The sequence below is a fragment of the Schistocerca cancellata genome, chromosome 9 (genome assembly GCF_023864275.1).
Source record: "Schistocerca cancellata isolate TAMUIC-IGC-003103 chromosome 9, iqSchCanc2.1, whole genome shotgun sequence".
NCBI classification, from domain to species: Eukaryota; Metazoa; Arthropoda; class Insecta; order Orthoptera; family Acrididae; genus Schistocerca; species Schistocerca cancellata.
The window spans coordinates 419161388-419178318 of NC_064634.1; positions in this window are offsets into that span (position 1 = coordinate 419161388).

Here is a 16931-nt window from a genome sequence, read left to right on the forward strand (position 1 = left end):
GAGTCACATTTTCTTAGAATTCTTCCTATGACTCTCAACCTGGCGCCTGCTTTTCCCACTATTTGTTTTATGTGATCATTCCACTTCAGATCGCTCCGGATAGTAACTCCTAAGTATTTTACGGTCGTTACCGCTTCCAATGATTTACCACCTATGGCATAATCGTACTGGAATGGATTTCTGCCCCTATGTATGCGCATTATATTACATTTATCTACGTTTAGGGAAAGCTGCCAGCTGTCGCACCATGCATTAATCCTCTGCAGGTCTTCCTGGAGTACGTACGAGTCTTCTGATGTTGCTACTTTCTTGTAGACAACCGTGTCATCTGCAAATAGCCTCACGGAGCTACCGATGTTGTCAACTAAGTCATTTATGTATATTGTAAACAATAAAGGTCCTATCACGCTTCCTTGCGGTACTCCCGAAATTACCTCTACATCGGCAGAGTTTGAACCGTTAAGAATGACATGTTGTGTTCTTTCTTCTAGGAAATCCTGAATCCAATCACAAACCTGGTCCGATATTCCGTAAGCTCGTATTTTTTTTACTAAACGTAAGTGCGGAACCGTATCAAATGCCTTCCTGAAGTCCAGGAATACGGCATCAATCTGCTCGCCAGTGTCTACGGCACTGTGAATTTCTTGGGCAAATAGGGCGAGCTGAGTTTCACATGATCTCTGTTTGCGGAATCCATGTTGGTTATGATGAAGGAGATTTGTATTATCTAAGAACGTCATAATACGAGAACACAAAACATGTTCCATTATTCTACAACAGATTGACGTAAGCGAAATAGGCCTATAATTATTCGCATCTGATTTATGACCCTTCTTGAAAATGGGAACGAAGTGCGCTTTCTTCCAGTCGCTAGGTACTTTACGTTCTTCCAGCGATCTACGGTAAATTGCTGATAGAAAGGGGGCAAGTTCTTTAGCATAATCACTGTAGAATCTTAAGGGTATCTCGTCTGGTCCGGATGCTTTTCCGCTACTAAGTGATAGCAGTTGTTTTTCAATTCCGATATCGTTTATTTCAATATTTTCCATTTTGGCGTCCGTGCGACGGCTGAAGTCAGGGACCGTGTTACGATTTTCCGCAGTGAAACAGTTTCGGAACACTGAATTCAGTATTTCTGCCTTTCTTCGGTCGTCCTCTGTTTCGGTGCCATCGTGGTCAACGAGTGACTGAATAGGGGATTTAGATCCGCTTACCGATTTTACATATGACCAAAACTTTTTAGGGTTCTTGTTTAGATTGTTTGCCAATGTTTTATGTTCGAATTCGTTGAATGCTTCTCTCATTGCTCTCTTTACGCTCTTTTTCGCTTCGTTCAGCTTTTCCTTATCAGCTATGATTCGACTACTCTTAAACCTATGATGAAGCTTTCTTTGTTTCCGTAGTACCTTTCGTACATGATTGTTATACCACGGTGGATCTTTCCCCTCGCTTTGGACCTTAGTCGGTACGAACTTATCTAAGGCGTACTGGACGATGTTTCTGAATTTTTTCCATTTTTGTTCCACATCCTCTTCCTCAGAAATGAACGTTTGATGGTGGTCACTCAGATATTCTGCGATTTGTGCCCTATCACTCTTGTTAAGCAAATATATTTTCCTTCCTTTCTTGGCATTTCTTATTACACTTGTAGTCATTGATGCAACCACTGACTTATGATCACTGATACCCTCTTCTACATTCACGGAGTCGAAAAGTTCCGGTCTATTTGTTGCTATGAGGTCTAAAACGTTAGCTTCACGAGTTGGTTCTCTAACTATCTGCTCGAAGTAATTCTCGGACAAGGCAGTCAGGATAATGTCACAAGAGTCTCTGTCCCTGGCTCCAGTTCTGATTGTGTGACTATCCCATTCTATACCTGGTAGATTGAAGTCTCCCCCTATTACAATAGTATGATCACGAAACTTCTTCACGACGTTCTGCAGGTTCTCTCTGAGGCGCTCAACTACTACGGTTGCTGATGCAGGTGGTCTATAGAAGCATCCGACTATCATATCTGACCCACCTTTGATACTTAGCTTAACCCAGATTATTTCACATTCGCATTCGCTAATAACTTCACTGGATATTATTGAATTCTTTACTGCTATAAATACTCCTCCACCATTGGCGTTTATCCTATCCTTGCGGTATATATTCCATTCTGTGTCTAGGATTTCGTTACTGTTCACTTCCGGTTTTAACCAACTTTCCGTTCCTAATACTATATGCGCACTATTTCCTTCAATAAGAGATACTAATTCAGGAACCTTGCCCTGGATACTCCTGCAGTTTACCAATATTACGTTAACTTTTCCTGTTTTTGGTCTCTGAGGACGGACGTTCTTTATCAACGATGATAATGTCCTCTCTGGTAAGCCGTCAGGTATTTTATCGTTTCGCCCAAGGGGGCTCCCTCTAACCTAAAAAACCCCCGTGTGCACGCCACACGTACTCTGCTACCCTAGTAGCTGCTTCCGGTGTGTAGTGCACGCCTGACCTGTCTAGGGGGGCCCTACAGTTCTCCACCCAATAACGGAGGTCGATGAATTTGCAACCATTATAGTCGCAGAGTCGTCTGAGCCTCTGGTTTAGACCCTCCACACGGCTCCAAACCAGAGGACCGCGATCGACTCTGGGCACTATGCTGCAGATATTAAGCTCAGCTTGCACTCCGCGTGCGATGCTGGTTGTCTTCATCAAATCAGCCAGCCGCCGGAAGGAACCAAGGATGGCCTCAGAACCCAAGCGGCAGGCGTCATTCGTTCCGACATGTGCTACTATCTGCAGCCGGTCACACCCAGTGCGTTTAATAGCTGCCGGAAGGGCCTCCTCCACATTACGGACGAGACCCCCCGGCAGGCACACCGAGTGCACACTGGCATTCTTCCCCGACCTACCCGCTATTTTCCTGAGGGGCTCCATAACCCGCCTAACGTTGGAGCTCCCTATAACTAATAGGCCCGCCCTCTGCGACTGTCGGGACCTTGCCGGAGAATCGGCCACTGGCCCAACAGGCGAGGCATCCTGTGGTGGCTCGGAAACGATGTCATCACCACTAGGAAGCACCCCGTACCTGTTGGAAAGGGGTAAGGCAGCTGCCACGCGGCCAGATCCCACCTTCGCCTTTCGGCCAGGCACGCGCGAGCCCACCACTGTCCGCCATTCACCCTGGAGTGATGGCTGACCGGTAAGATGCTCACTGCCGGAAGACGCAGCGACATCAGGGGTTCCATGTGATTCCAAGGCCACCGAAGTAGGCATAGGTCTCACCACAGTTGCCCCAACGCCACTACGAGCCGACGCCTGCGCCTCGAGCTCGATGAGCCCAACAGACAAAGCCTCCACCTGCCCCCGAAGAGTGGCCAATTCTCCTTGCGTCCGCTCACAACAACCACAGTCCCTACACATGTTTACCCTACCCTATACGGTGAAAAATTCCCAAGATAATCTTCTGATGAGCTACTCTGATAATCAAGAAACACTCACTGAAATACGAGACGCGAAAACTACGCTAGGTTTTCCCAGAAAAACTATTTAAAAGCTAAGCGCAGCAAATAAGTACAAAAACGCTTTATACAAACAGTACTCGCTGCTGCTGGTGCTCTCGCTCTGGCTGTCACAAGACAACTGCTGATTCAAGTGACTAGTGGCTAACGGCCGCGAAACAAACAAAGACGGTTTTAGGGCGCTTTCTGTTCTAAACGATCAAGAAAACACTAAGAAATCTAACACGAAAACTACGTAAAGTTTTATCAAGAACTGTTAGTTACTATGCAGAGCAGATAAACACAAATAGAATCCCTTCCTTAGTGGAAGGTCGTAAACAAAATGCAAAATAAACGCTTTATACAAACAGTACTCGCTGCTGCTGGTGCTCTCGCTCTGGCTGTCACAAGACAACTGCTGATTCAAGTGACTAGTGGCTAACGGCCGCGAAACAAACAAAGACGGTTTTAGGGCGCTTTCTGTTCTAAACGATCAAGAAAACACTAAGAAATCTAACACGAAAACTACGTAAAGTTTTATCAAGAACTGTTAGTTACTATGCAGAGCAGATAAACACAAATAGAATCCCTTCCTTAGTGGAAGGTCGTAAACAAAATGCAAAATAAACGCTTTATACAAACAGTACTCGCTGCTGCTGGTGCTCTCGCTCTGGCTGTCACAAGACAACTGCTGATTCAAGTGACTAGTGGCTAACGGCCGCGAAACAAACAAAGACGGTTTTAGGGCGCTTTCTGTTCTAAACGATCAAGAAAACACTAAGAAATCTAACACGAAAACTACGTAAAGTTTTATCAAGAACTGTTAGTTACTATGCAGAGCAGATAAACACAAATAGAATCCCTTCCTTAGTGGAAGGTCGTAAACAAAATGCAAAATAAACGCTTTATACAAACAGTACTCGCTGCTGCTGGTGCTCTCGCTCTGGCTGTCACAAGACAATAATGACTCAGAAATTCTACTCTATCCAGTTCGCCAACATCGATATTTCCAACGAAATGTACGTAAACGTCCGTTGTTTCGTCTACGGCTGTCGATATGTGGTGGTTTCCCAGGGTCTCCTAGTAGCAAAACTATAAACAGTTTTTCCTTAATGGCAATTAACCAAGAACCTGTTGCCTGCTATATTTTCGTACAGCTGCACGATACTCACTCCACTTACCGTGGAGTGGTAGCAACAGCCATAGCTGAGAGTAAGTCGTGGAAAAATTATTCATTTGTGGAGTTTCGAGTGCTTTGTCTCTACTCGAATAACATTTGCTTCTTAGACTATTGTTGTGCTTTGTCTTTTGTGTGCACATCCTTGCGTATATGTTGCTGAATATGGGAGACTCCCAGGGAGTTCATGGGACACCCGTTCTGCTTACTGCACGCTCGACGTAAGGCAGTCTCACCATTAGTAGTGAACGTATCGTCCATCGTAGCTCAAGATCTTAATTTAGCTGATAATTGCTACGTAACAGGAGGCATTATGAACACAAAAAGTCGTGAGCTGTTAAGAAATTCTGTTTTCCGAAAGTTTCTTGGCGCACGCACTCCGTTGTTTCGAATCGGTAGGAGTCGGTAGTGTTCGCCAATATTTGAACCGCTTTGCCTGTCTGTCAATCTCGACACGACACGAAGCTCTTTACCACACACAATAAAGGTTATTACAATGCTACAGGGGTTAATGTTGCGAGATTTGCTTTGCCTTTGAGAAGCGAAATTCGAAAAGTTAGAAAATTCAGCAGAATTACGTCCTCAAAAAGCCTACAGAAAGTGAAATTAACCACGATTTATTCCACCGGAGCGTTATATTTGCAGATTAGTTATCTCAAGTCTTCAATTTTTAAACTACGTGTGGTTTAGGTATTTATATACATATGTAACGTAGCGGCTTATTGAGCGTGTGTCGAAATATGAAGTGGAGTTAAAAAGCAATACTATGTATATTTTGTAGCAAGCAGTTAAAATACATAGAAACATTTTATCATAGTCAAATATAAAGGGCGACTGAGGAGAAACTTAATGCTATCCTTTTTTTTCCTTTTTTCCTGTGCTGATCATGATGAAATGTTGTGCAACGTCGTCTTAGAATCTATTTGCCATGATATCACATATTTTGCAAATTATTTAAAACGATCATATATCCTGGTCCCTCATTATGAACTAATTCGACACTGCCGTGCCATTTTTCACGAATTTTCATAGGATGACGTGAGTTATTTAGTTTTAATGGGAGATAAGCATGCACCTTTCTTGGTTACTTTAGTATTAAGTGCTCATGATTTCCAAATTCCTTTTCAAATCAGATAAAGTCGTATTCCGTTTACCCATCCGACAAATCTGTAAAAGGGTTTTGTAGTACTCATCCAGTACTCTCTTGTAATACTGAGAGATGACCTGGTCACAGCCGGCCGATGTGGCCGTGCGGTTCTAGGCGCTTCAGTCTGGAACCGCGTGACCGCTACGGTCGCGGGTTCGAATCCTGCCTCGGGAATGGATGCGTGTGACGTCCTTAGGTTAGTTAGGTTAAAGTAGTTCTAAGTTCTAGGGGACTGATGACCACAGATGTTAAGTCCCATAGTGCTCAGAACCATTTGAACCATTTGAACCTGGTCACAAAGGAAGTTGTACACTTTCCAAGATTCAGTTACTGTAAGAGTCCATCTCTTCCAGCAGCCACATACATGGCTGTGTTCATTAACTCTAGTGAGAGAAGTAAGACTTAAAGGTAGAAAAATTACGAATGTACTCTCTGTCTGTCCGGAATCAGAGGAAACATTGCACTCTACCCCAAGTGACATATTAATAGAGAGACGAAATTAACAAGATAAAATACGATAGGAGGGAAATTATAAGTAATTCAATGATGTCAGTGTATCATTACTTGCTTTACTAAACGCGCTCGGGCCCAGTGGACCGCGCGCTGCTACAAGTTTCCTCCTCCAGTGGGTTCCGTTTCGTGCCTCCTGGCGCCAGTTATCCTCTATTACAATCTGCAGCAAGTCCTCATGGATTCCATCCCTCCATCTCTTCTTTGGTCTTCCCAGTGGTCGTCTTCCACAGGGAGTATAATCAATAGCTTCCAAAGGCCATCGGCATTTATCCATCCGACTGACATGTCCTGCCCGTACAAGGGGCTTGGTTCTCATCAGTCCTACAATGTCTGTTGCACAGAGTATAATTACATTTTCAGTCAACAGTGCAAAATACCCGAAGCTTAAAGTAATTGTTTATAGCGCAGAACACAAATATCCACACACATGATAGTGCTTATGTTAACTCATAGTACAGCTGCGTAATTTTGATGAAATGGTTAAAATAACGTGGAAGAGAACAATGTGAAGACGTCACTAAAGTCATTACTTATAATAAAAATCACATTCGTTTTCAAGGAGTTCAGTATCAAAATCTAGGCTTACTATATTTTTAAAAGAAAATATGGATATGTCAGTTTTATAACCTACCTTTCGTCAAGCGTATTGTAACACAGGCATATAGTTTGAGGTAGAAAATTACATGTAAATCACAAATGGTTCAAATGGCTCTGAGCACTATGGAACTCAACTTCTGAGGTCATCAGGCCCCTAGAACTTAGATCTACTTAAACCTAACTAACCTAAGGACATCACACACATCCATGCCCAAGGCAGGATTCGAACCTGCGACCGTAGCGGTAGCGCGGTTCCAAACTATAGAGCCTAGAACCGCTCGGCCACAACGGCCGGCTGTAAATCACAGAGTGAAGTTTTAGGAGGAAATAGTGATCATGCATCTTCGCCTTGGACACATTGTAGTCTTACAAAATTAGCAATCCTTATGACATAGAACTTGTATTGCCGAAAGAACTAAACATCAAGAGGTTGGCAATATTTTGTTACTTTCGGTGGCAATATCTTCAGATTAATATCTTCGTCTGGGAAACTGCATCTAGAAGGGTACTATCTGTATGATTCGACCGGGAATCACACAGCGACAGGTTCCTTTCACTTGTTACACGTTCAGCAAGGACTGAAGTAAGAAAATGTTTCATGTGATCTTTGATTATTTTTCCACGTTTACGTGTCTTCGCATCAGTGTTTGGCGAGCAGGTTCTTTCAAGGTTCTTTGAAATATTTGGGCCGGAAGTGGTTTGTGCCTCTGTACATCCTGTCTGTTAACCTGCCTACCGTTGATACAGTCACATTAGTTGTGTAGCCGTGTACAGATACATAACTCTACTTGCAGTTTTCTTTCCTCTGGGCTGATAATAAAGACATTTCCAACTGAAATAGACTCTAGTCACTGTTCCAAACATTTCCCTTCTCCACATTTTGCTACGTCACAAACATGTTCACTTCCTCCACAAACTATTATGCCTTCTGACTTATACTACTATCGAATTCTGCGTCTTTAAGTGCGACAAATGTGATAGTATGCTTGAATGAAATGCCATATTCAGCCTTAAGACTGTAAGCTTTGAAATTGTCCGAGACAACCATTGTAGACACCTCTGGTGCCCACATTAGCAAATCCCAATAGTAAACTGTAGATTCATACGACGTTGCTCTATCAAATTTTGATATTAGACGATCTTTTGTAACTGCGATAGAGCCAATGGCCTTACCGCAGTGGTAACACCGGTTCCCATGAGATCATCGAAGTTAAGCGCTGTCTTGCTGGGCTACAACGTGGATGGGTGACCAGCCTATGGGCTCAGGTTGACCCGGCAGCCGGTCGGTACCCTTGGGCCTTCATGGCCTGTTCGGTAGGAGATTAGTTTTTTAACTGCGACGACGTGTTTGCTACTAAACGATCTCCTCCTAGCCTTTTTCTAGACACATAATTCAGAATTAATCTGCAATTTTATTTACTTTTTACTCACTTATAGCGTCTAATTAGTTAGCTATAGGAAATGAAGCCACAATTGTAGTAGTCTTCACAAATGTTCTCTAGTACCCTGTCATTAGTACCGTCTAATACACTGTGCCTCTACTGTTTGAGTGGAGATAGTTAGTACTGGCTATGAGTGGACTCTTCCTGTTGAACTAGAGAGGAATGTCGTGAACTGCTTCAACACCCACATTTGGGTTCAGATTTTTCCTATCCTTCAAAATCAGTATGTGTTTTTAGCATAACGTCATGTATTTCTGAGTCGTCGGCATTATATAATATATATATATATATATATATATATATTCCCCTTTATTTTGGATTTCGATTCCCCCCCCCCCCCCGAAGGGGTCGGGCTGGCAGCAGCTTAGTACGCCACTCTTCAGCCTACGGAATTTGTTTTAAAAAAATGATTATAATAAATAATAAAAGCAGGTGATAAAATCGGTAATTTAAATGGTAAAATGGCGGAAAATAGTGGAAATTAAAACATAAAACAAAGGGGTGGCGATGCTAATAAAACACACAGGAGACAGACAGGTAAAATAATAGACAGACGATTAAAAAAAAACACCGCAACAGTCTGGTTTCTGTTCGTAAGAGACATAAAAATCACACCCAGCGACAGCATGATTTCTGTTTGTAACACTCTGGAAAAGATGCACAACACTGAACACTCACTTGAACACTGCACTAAAAGGTTGGCACAAATATGACACACCACAGCAGAGGGCAGATGGGGGGACCAGGATAGATAATGGGGAAAAAAATGGGAGAGGAGAGGAAAAACGAAAGAGGCGCGGGAGAAACAATGGAGGGAGAGGATTCAGAAGGGAGGAGCAGGGCAGACACGAGAGGGAATGGGGAAAGGCGGAGGAAGGAAATGCAAAAGGACTTGGGGGAGAGAAGGGAGGTAGAGAGTGGGTAGGTGGGGGAAAATCAGGATGGAATGGGCGGGGGGGGGGGGGGAGCCGGCCCAGGAAAAGGTCGGATGAAAGGAGGGGAGGTGAGGATCAGAGTTGAGAGAAAGGATAAATGGAGGGAGAGAGGGCATCATCCAGGAGGGGGAGTTGATGGAAGCCACCTTGGGAAAGGAGATGGTGTAGAGATGGAGGGTAGGGGGGACAATTATTTTTTTTCCTTTATTGTCATTTCCATTCCCCATCAGCGGTGGGCTGGCAGCAGCATTAGCGCTGCCCTTCAGCTAAGAGACATAAATAGACAGGAAGACATTTAAAAAATAATATAAAAGAGATAACCTGGTGGAATACAGAAAAAGGTAGTACAGAAACACGTAAGACAAACGAAGCGGTGACAGAAAATTGGAGATAAAAGTCTAAACAAGTATGTTACAAGAAAACACACACACTACATTAAAAGGCACCAGGCAAAGTACAGCTGGAGTGTAAAAGTCCGTAGAACAGGTAAAACAGCCACAGGACGAGCAGGCTAGCAATGAACTTCACAGGCAATAAACTGGTCGACCACACATTTAAAACCCACATCACTAGATGGCACTGTAGAATGGCACGAAAACACAACACTAAATTAGCACACTGATAGCAAATAAAAACCTGGGAGGATCTGCGTGGGAGGACGGGGAGGAGGGGGGGCTGGACACGGGAAATGGGAAGAAGGGGAAGGAGATGCGGAGGAGGGGAGAGAAAGGGTGATGAGGTGGGGGCCCGCTGAAGGAGGGCTAGGAAGGGAAGGGATGAGAAAGGAAAACAGGTGAGGAGGGTTGCAGGGACTCAGGGAGGGAAGGAGGAAAATCCGCTCTGGGAGAAGGAGGGGTGAGAAAAAAGGGGACCCTAAGGGAGGGGGGGGGCAACAAGGCCACGTTATAGTAGGCCTTGTAGGGTATATGTCATGGCGAAGTTCATCATCTGGCAAGGGGAGGCGCTGGAAATTGCCCTGATGAAGGAGATGGAGGATGCGGAGGTGGAGAGAGGGCGACAAAGGGCGAGATGTGCACAGGAAGGAGGAAACCAGGGGGTGGGGATCAAGCCTGCGGACAGTGCAAAGGATGCAGAGATGTTGGAGGAAAAGGAGGAGATGGGGGAAGGGGATGAGTTCATACAGGAATTGCGTGGGGGAAGGAAGGTGGATACGAAAGGCAAGGGGGAGCGGATGGCGTTTGAGGATTTGGAGGGCTTTGTAAATGCGGGTAGGTGCGGAGATCCAGGCAATGCTGGCATAACAGACGATAGGACAGATGAGGGATTTGTAGGTGTGGAGGATGGTGGAAGGATGCAAACCCCATATCTGGTCAGACAGGAGTTTCAGGACACGGAGGTGGGAATGGGCTTTCTGCTGGATGGTCAGGGGTCCAGGTGAGGTGACAGTCGAGGGTAAGGCCAAAGTATCTTAGGGTGGGGGTACCATTATACTTCTGAGTGACTGTGTTATGTTATATGTCTACGAACACTCTAACTCGTTTCCATGTTCAGAACATCACAGCTTTGTGCCTAACATTCGTGGAATTAATTTTCTTTATGATATCACTGTGCACAGTTTACACAGTAACCCGCATGCGAGTACTCCAAGAGACACATTCGTATTGCAGCTATACCATACGCGCAACTCGAGCACTTATTTGTGCAGCTACAATCTGCCACCGTCTAATGGCGCTACCAGACAAAAGAGGGAGTTTTGCATCATCGGGTATTAGTCTAACTAGGTTTCCTGTGGTTCCGCGGTTTCGAGTTTAAAGGCACCCTTTGTTAGTGAGTTGTCTGACCTGCATACGATGCCATATCTGGGCCCAAGACGTCGGACTTTACATACTGTCCGAGGGATTGTATTCCTCTGCAGGAGTCCTTAATTCACTTTCCTTGTGTACCATCACAGTGGGCGTATCAGCGCTCTTCCTGCATTATGTGAATATTTACATTGTCATCCAGTTCGTCGACAATAGTCCTCTCACTGTACCTAAGTGCTCTCAAAATGATTTAAAAATAATTCTCAGTGAAAAATATACGATATTCTCTTACAGCGTCAGCAAGCCGGTCTGGCCAATTCTGCTGTCTGGGAGTGAATATAACGCCGCTGTAGAACCTGGGCCTCTGAATCTGAAACTGGGATATAGCGGTCCCTACGTAAACTCCAACTCATGTTAAACTGACGTTTAGCGGTGGCAGAAACAGCGTCCACTGAAGGAAACTTTTTTCTAATACCCGTCAGGTTAACACATTCATAACACACAACTTATCATAATAGAATATCAAGTAGAATCTTCGCTCTGCATCCTGAAAAAAGATTCTAACATTTACCTGTGTGTTTTGCACTTAGCAGTTTCTATTGCTATAAATAAGAGGTTCAGTAACGACTATCTTTTCAGTACAAAATTTACTAACCGGTTTGCATACGAAAAGTTTCGCATTTTAGTAGCGCATTCTGAAATTCAGTTTACTCTTTCGACTAAAAGGTTATTTAAACGTAGTGCCTGACACAAGTTCATTTGCTATAGATCAAATACTGGCCCTAGACATCAATTTTCTGCACATGGATATTGGACCGGATGTTTCAATGTTTGGTATCTTCCAGTGTTTCCATCGTGATTTCGCCAAACAATAAGTTGCCATCTGTTTCCATAAAGCTTCTCCCTCATTATTTCAATCAAACGACAAGGAGAGTAAACACGCTGAACTTTCTTAACTATGATGATATATCAGAAGATGCACTTTCTATTTTGTTTCTTCCATTCCAGTGACTGTAATTCCTTAATAGTTATCTAAAGCTAGTGAAACAACAGTTTTCTAGTATGAAAATAAACATGAAATTTCTTTCTTATGTTACCACAAACCGACACAATGAACTTTTTCGTAAGTTATTGAGCTCTCTAGTTGCCTATTACTTGTTTAATGAGACACTCTGTTTCAAAATTCTGTCACAATAGCTGCAGCAAAAATGAGTTTTTGCAAATTATACTGTGTTTTGGCAAAAGAAGTACAATTAAACCTGACAACAAGAAAAATGTGGCCGTTACTCATAAATGGCCATGCTTCGTCGAATGATAGAAACTGAATATTTCACACAAAAATAAATCGACAATTCTGTTGGAATTTTGGCTGAATCCCTTAACCCATCGTATCTTTAACACCGAGTGACTGGACTCGAAACTTAAAAAAGAATTTTATTCCTTTTCTTTACCCGAGCACTATTAAAATAATGACGAGCGTACCCCTCAGGTTGAATGACACTCACATGCCAGATGCTGGTTGTTCACCTACGGCTTGACAAACTGACAAGGTGTGATTCGCAAATAAAATAGTTTTTATTGAGAAAAGTAAACAACTGATATGTGGCGCAACACAATGGTCAATGTATTGTCAGCAGCTGAGAATAATGCGCGCGACAGTAATGTGGAAGCTAACCAAGTGTGCTTTTTGAAAGTAAGAGTTCACTTCGTTCAAAAAACATTGTCGTGAAAGCAGATCTGCCTTTTTCAGCAATACATTTCAATAAATTATATATATCAAATCACCACGCTCTTTCAGGATACTCATACTTTCGGAATAATGCCGACCACTACTTCATTTGTGTAGATTGTTGTATAATTAATTTATTTATGCTGATAGTGTGTATGCAACCACTGAAATGCTTTTTCTCGTCACGGCGATGGGTATGCGAACGAGGAAACACGGGAAACGCATCATTTCTTTTGATATAACACTGTAACTCGTAACCAGTAGCTTATAAGTATCACTAAGGGGCCCAGTCACAATTTCATCTGAAGGTCACCGATAATAATCACTTCCAGGGTCAGCTTATATATAGAGGTGACTTGTAATCAAGGTCTCCCCCACTCCCCTCCCTCCCACCTCCCACTGGGATATGCTGGCAATTCATCAAGTTCATCCAGGATAATCCCACATACATTTAGTAATATTCAAGACCATAAAGGGAATTTGCAGGCACCTTATGCAACTACAAATGTAGACCAAAACAGGCCGCATGATATAAAACTGGAGGGGAAGCCCTGGAGCAATGAGACCACACTAAAATTGTGGGAAACTCAGAGCCCAATAAGATTCTACCTCTCCCTCTTCCCGCCCTTTATAATCCTTCATAACTAGGCGAACTATATATGTCTGTATTCGTCGTGGCATACTATCCATAAGTTCATCAAGGCACTGTCGGTCCAGATTGTCCATCTCCTCAACGGCTATTTGGTGTAGATCGCTCAGAGTCTTTGTGGGTCACATCGTCTATAAACAGCCAATGTATCCCAGGCATGTTCAGTAGGGCTCATGTCTGGATGTCGAGCGATGTCGTTACCCTGAAGGAAGTCATTCACGATATTTGAACGATGGGGACGCGAATTGTTGTCCATGAAGACGAATGCCTCACCAATATTCTGACGATACGGCTGCACTATCGGTCGGAGGATGGCATTCTCGTTTCGTACAGCCGTTACGGCACCTTCCATGACCACCATCGGTGTACGTCGACCCCACATAATGCCACCCCAAAACAGCAGGGAACTTCCACCTTGCTGCACTCGCTGGACAGTGTGTCCAATGCTTTCAGACTGACCGGGTTGCCTCGAAACACGTCTCCGACGATTGTCTGGTTGAAGGCATATGCAACACTTACCGGCGAAGAGAACGTGATGCCAATCATGAGCGCTCCATTCGGCATGTTGTTGGGCCCATCTGTTACGCGCTGCATGGTGTCGTGGTTGCAGAGCACTGCGTTGATACCAATGGTCATTACTTCGAACACCTTCTATAAAGGGACGTTCATGAAACCTTTGTAACCTTCGTTGATCTTCAAAGATCTTACTGTTACATATCATTGTATTCGTCTCGATAGCCACTATCAGGAAATAAGTACCAAGCTATACGATCCCATTTACAAAAACAAAGTTGGCCTTCATATCTCTGGCGCGACCCCACCCAGCAACAAAAAAAACCCAACGTCATATTTGGGCCATGTTGTCCCATGCAACATTTGTACCACCAACTTTTCAGCTACTATCATCCAGGGCAAAACTTTGTGCTCACCCTGTACTTTCGGAGTTATTCTAGGTGGCAATATTTAGTGACTCACCCTGTATATCCGGCAAAACACACACATCCAATTTTTCAAACGCCCGTTTTATTCCATTGTGTCGTCTTTAACGGATCCGACCATGGCCAAACTCATCTCTGGTGGACGGAAGACAAACTTCATTTTATTTCTCGTAAGTAATCTGCCTGCTTTGTAAGACACATTTCAGGCGTATGGAAGGAACACAGTTGGTGTATAGTAGTCATCAGTGTCCTCAGTGCGTTGCTTCTTGTTATTATAGCTTTGCATGGCCTTCGTTATTTGGTGTGAAGTGTAGTCATCCTCTTTAATAACCTTCTGCAAGTCTTCTAACTCTGCTTGGAGGTTTTCATCGTCCGATATTACCTGTGCACGATGTTTTAAGATACTAAGAACACCCGGCCGTTTGTGCGGGGTGATGACAGCTAGAGTTAGACGTCTAAAGATCCGTGTGCGTGGGTTTTCTGTACACAGAATGTCCCAATAATCCATCATTCTAGCGGAGTGCTAGCCCGTCTAGAAAGGGTAAAGTCCCATCTTTTTCAATCTCCGCCTTAAATTTGCTGTTCTCGTGTAATGAGTTTGAGTGATAAAAGGATTTCTCCAGCTCTTATCCGCCATGTGGTCATTATAATGGTACATGAATTACGTAACCATTACGGCACCTCACCTGAACCTCTCGATACCAGTAATATTCTACTGTGTCTCTGTAAAGTAGTTAACATATTTCTGAGACAACATTCAAATTTGATTTCATTTGTGATACATCGATATGTTTATATTGCAATAATATTATTCTTATGTGTATTCTTTCTTTTGTCATTATGATCTTTGACGTACTTGTAACTCTGACTTTTGGGCGCGTAAGCGATTGTTAGTTTGTCTGTTAGAGAGTCGGACCTTGAGAAAGTCAAGTCTTGGACGTCATGTTGGAAAGACGCATATTGTAGTCAGCTTATAAAATGTGAACTTTAACAGTGAGGATGTTTTCGAGTATGTTTTGTATTGTGAAGTGTTGTTTTGTGTGTTACGTCGTATTGCAACAAAAGCAATAAAAAGGAAGTGTAACTTAAATTCGGAATGCTGATTACTATTTTACATCATTATTGTGCTAACTTTGAAAGGTTTAATCTTCAAGAATAGTTTGTGAAGCGCATTTACAAAACTTTTGAATATAGCAGAATAAAACCTAGGCCTCCTTGCATCCGAGCTTGGAATCATCACCACCTAGATTTTCGACGATTGAGCCATGATTTTACAACGAGACCACCGTGGGAAACACGAAAAGATGCGTGCCTCGTTTATTCATTATTACATGAAATGACTTTAATAACTGTGCTCTAATGACACCTGCCACATAATAACTTTGTTGATGCCGAAAATGCAGTATTTAGCAGCGTGATCAACACCACAATCATTATTAAATTTTGACATTTGTTGTGGTATGGTTGTTAGACCATACAACAAAAATATCATCTACATAACGCCAGAAAACAGTGTGCTTTAAAACAGAAGACTCAAGTGCTTTCTCCTCAAAGTCCTCCATTAAAAGATTAGTCACCACAAGGGACAAAGGGCTCCGCATGGCGACACCGTCTGTTTTTTCAAAGAATTCGTTATTAAATAAAAAGCCCCAAGCTTCCAAGAGCAGAAAAATACATTTTAGTTCAGCGGGCAAATACACAGACTGTTTGTCAGTAATTAGGAACACGTTTGATGTAACACTCTCAAAGTATATATTCTCACTTTTGAAATATTCTCAAGCAAAATTTTAGGAGTGACAAAGATAATACACCATGTTATACACTAGAAAAGTGTAAACGATTCTATTGATTGCCAGTTATTGCCAATAATTGCTATTCGTGCAGATGACACAGGTCTGCTGGAGACTATGCACAGAAGCAGCGGTCTGCAGTCAGAAGGCTCCCTAAACACTTTATAGAGAGTATTTTCCGTATAACATTGCACACTATATTCAAGAAATACGTCAGCAGCGTGAAAAGTGCTATGTTCAAGTTATAGTGGCATGCAAATACGTAAAGTGTGTATACAGTCTGAGCAGTTGCATTTCTGGAAACTATGGCTCACGAAAATAAAAACCTGTAAACAGCTATACAACCACAAACACACACAAAATACAAGTATCCTATTAGGCAATGAAGGCTTAAGTGCGTTTATTATCAACGTGTCGCTTGAACTGTAGAGGGGCATGGACTGCTTATAACGCAGACACACGACGAGGGACGATAACAGTGAGAGATGTGACATTACCAAAGACAATGTCAGAGTCGATATCTTGGAAAACAAATAAAACGACTTACCATATATTTTTAGATGTCTCACGCTTTTCAATCACAAATTAAGTATTGCCACCTCTAAATTATCTGTAAACCTCATTAAAATAAATGCTTATCGCAAGATATGCACAATCGCAACAAAAACTTAATTTCGTGCTACATGCAGGAGCAATGAGGAACCAAAATACGCATTACATCTAACGCAAAACGTTGCATGAGCAGCTTCAGTTGGATGAATCTCAA